The sequence below is a fragment of the Lynx canadensis genome, chromosome F1 (assembly GCF_007474595.2).
Source record: "Lynx canadensis isolate LIC74 chromosome F1, mLynCan4.pri.v2, whole genome shotgun sequence".
In the NCBI taxonomy this organism is placed as follows: Eukaryota; Metazoa; Chordata; class Mammalia; order Carnivora; family Felidae; genus Lynx; species Lynx canadensis.
Window position 1 is genome coordinate 41,413,970 of NC_044319.2, and position 3,664 is coordinate 41,417,633.

The 3,664-nt window shown below is 46.7% G+C and overlaps 1 pseudogene; it reads right to left on the reverse strand.

Moving 5' to 3' along the window:
* Positions 1-354: 354 nt before the first annotated feature.
* LOC115504841 lies at positions 355-958 on the reverse strand (annotated as a pseudogene).
* Positions 959-3,664: the final 2,706 nt, after the last annotated feature.

A 3,664-nucleotide genomic window follows, 5' to 3' on the forward strand; every position in this document is an offset into this window, starting at 1 on the left:
AGTTGGTTAAGCGTCCGACTTCAGCTCAAGTTGTGGTCTAGTGGTTCTTGAGTTTGAGCCCTGCGTGGGGTTCTCTGCTGTCAGCACAGAGCCCGCTTCAGATCCTCTGTCTCCCTCTATCTGCCCCTTGTGTGTGCGCTCTCTTTCTCTCTCCAAAAGGACTAAATATTAAAAAAAAAAATTTTAAGAGGTATTTGTGTGTGTGTGTGTGTGTGTGTGTGTGTGTGTGTGTGTTTTGGCTTAAGGAAAATCCCCAAATCCATACAGCTTTTATTCCATCTTTAAAATTTCACAAATAAGTCTGAAAAATCATTTGGCATCTCGCTCTTTCAATGTCGCTGGACAACTTAGATCTTATCCATCAGCCTGCTGAGCCGCTCCTTTTTCAGAAATGTAGATACCCTCCCCAAATTTTCTGATATCCTTGTTTTTTAACTGTTGTGGCTTGCCAAATCAAAGCAGCTAGTTTGATACAAGTTCAATGTCATTTCCTTCAAGAGTTAACTCATCCTCCTGGGGTTGAGATACTGAATAAGCGACGCTTGGCCTCATCTGAACCCTGCGGATATATTTTTCACCCACAAAATTTCGGATTTCGACAAGGGAACCATTCTCCTGAACAATGACGTTGATGGGAAAGTGAGCATTCCCAGACCCTGTTTTGTAATGGAAACCCAGCGTAATGCCCTTCGTCATGCTCTGTACGTGACGACAGATAGTGTGAACGGTAGCGGTTCTTTTCCGTTTCCCCACCATTTGTCAGCTCGGAGCCTCTTCATTTTCCTTCCGAAGAGACTGAGTTTTGCAGTGATGTGATTGAAGCCCCTTTGCAGGGTTCCTCTGGGGCCTCTGACAGTAACGGCACGTCCCTTCAGAGTGATGTCGATGTTTTCTGGAACGTCAACAGTCTGATTGCTGAGAATGGCCTTCATTCTCACAGTAGATGCAGCAAAAGAGTACAGAGAAGTGTTTAAAATTGTTTTGTCCAGGGGCGCCTGGGTGGCTCAGTTGGCTAAGCGGCCGACTTCGGCTCAGGTCATGATCTCGCGGTCCGTGAGTTCGAGCCCTGCGTCGGGCTCTGTGCTGCCAGCTCAGAGCCTGAAGCCTGTTTCAGATTCTGTGTCTCCCTCTCTCTGACCCTCCCCCGTTCATGCTCTGTCTCTCTCTCTCTCAAAAATAAACGTTAAAAATAAATAAATAAAAATAAATAAATAAAATTGTTTTGTCAGTAGTTTTAGTTGTCTTTAGTGACAGGATCAGTTGGTAAATTCCTCTGGTATACTTTAGAACCTGAAGCCCACCACTTTTGAAAATTAATAATAGTGAAGCTAGCCGATCAAATGCACGGGTCTTTAACAGCAACACAAGCGCAGTACAAATCGAGTTAACACAGTTTCTACAGAAACACACTCCTAAGGGCCAGAGCTAGATGTGGGTTTGAGAATATCGGTGAAATCCCAGAGGACAGGTGTTTAACAAAGGGAGCAGTGGAGCGTCCTTCGGTCAGGCACGTGTCGACACAGGCTCCAGATATACATCACCAGTGACAGTTCTCAGTGTTTGTCCCTGTTGTTTTATGAAAAGAAAGAAGTGGACCCAAACACTGCCTGAGTGAGACCACACAACAGGTGCGTTATCCAGTGTGATCTGAAATTCTAGGAAAAGCGAATCCACTTGGTGAGTGTAATTCAGTTTCATCGTAAACGTTCCGTGGAGACAAAGCCCCATCGACAGGGCTGAGGCTCCGTGATTTGGATCCATCCTCAAGTTTACAAAAAGCGGTCAAGGGCACTGACATCAGACTGCCGGGGTCAGAGTCCAAGGTCTCCCACTTAAAAGTTTGCTTCTTAACCTGTCTGTGTCTCCTTTTTGTTATTGTGCAATGAGAAGAAACTACTCCACAGATTTATTGTGAGGCCAAGGATAGTGCCTGGAACGTATAAACACTCAGCAGATGTTAACTTTAACAAGGTAAAAGATACAGAAACTTAAAGCGAAATTCCTACTTGTCAAAACCAGAGAATTTCTCCTAAAAGGTGATTTCATGCCCATGAGATAGCACTGCCTTTCTTTACCACCAGTGACTTCATTGTGCTCAGAGTAGTCAAGCAATAAGAAACAAGAACAGATTCCAGTGGTCAGTCACTGTGTCTATGGGCCCAGCTTAAGTTCAACATGAGCATTTCCTCCGTCCAATGCATCAGCAGTGTTTTACATTCAAGACGAGAGTGTTTACAAGTCTTGTCACATCAGTAAGACGCGAGCCGCCTGAGGTCTGATGAGTTGGGTCCTTCAAAGCCTTTTAATTCCACGTGGTGGGAAAGCAGTTCAGTAAATCTTTCCGACACGTTTCCATGATGTCATCACCCAACAGCATCAACATAAACAGTGTCTCCACACCCTGCTTCATCTTCTTCCAAACTTCGAACGAAAGCCCAGGAAGAAAGAAAATTCACAATTTTGGTGACTTACTCCATGGTATCAGGCAATGAATGTGATTTGCAAAGTGCGTGGTCCGAAGTCGTAAAATGATGGATGCCGTTCAAACTCCTTTCTTTTTTTTTTTTTTTTAAATTTTTTTTTTTCAACGTTTATTTATTTTTGGGACAGAGAGAGACAGAGCACGAATGGGGGAGGGGCAGAGAGAGAGGGAGACACAGAACCGGAAACAGGCTCCAGGCTCTGAGCCATCAGCCCAGAGCCCGACGCGGGGCTGAAACTCACGGACCGCGAGATCGTGACCTGGCTGAAGTCGGACGCTTAACCGACTGCGCCACCCAGGTGCCCCTCAAACTCCTTTCAATGGGACTAAACTGCTGAGACCCTTCTGCCCCCATCTTTGCTTTTCTTTGTAGGAGCCAGACCAGCAGTGAACTCTGTTTTTGTGTGTTTCTAGCCTCTCTCTCTCTCTCTCTTTTTAAGTTTATTTATTTTGAGAGAGAGAGAGGGAGAGAGGGAGAGAGAGAGGAGGGGCAGAGAGATAAGGAGAGAGAGAATCCCAAGTGGGCTCCGTGCTCAGTGCAGAGCCCCATGGGGAACTCGATCTCACAACCATGAGATCATGACCATGAGATCATGACCTGAGTCGGAATCAAGAGTCGGACGCTTAACCGACTGAGCCACCCAGGCGCCCCTAGCCACACTCTCTTTTTAACAACCTCTTCTTGGGAGGTTGAGGTCTAATTTGGCCAAAAGTCTCTGGTGGACTGCCTTTCTGGGCCACAGGGCTATGAGTCTGTCCCCTGGTCTCATGGAGAGAGAGGCAGCCTGTTAAGTGTGAATCTTGCTTTAAGTTTCTGCACGTTTTACTTGTTTCCTTTAAGTTAGCATTTGTTGGGCACTTACTCTGTGCCAGGAACTATTCTAGGTGCTTTCCATGTGATTCATTCAACTGGGATGGCAACAGACAGCCTAAGCCACATTTGGCTCTTCTCAGTGGGGTAGGAGCAAAGTGAGAGTGAGAGGCCCAGGTCACGATCGTCATCTGCCCGCAGACACGCCTTTGTCCTGAACTCCCTGACCCAGTCAATGGGCTCCACTGTCCATATAACATCTGAGGCAGGGACCTAGAAGCACCTCCCTGCCTTCCCACATCCCATCTGCCCCTGACCCCCTCTCCGGTCCCCCCTCACCGGCTTATCCCTACTGTGGCACTTTTCACAGC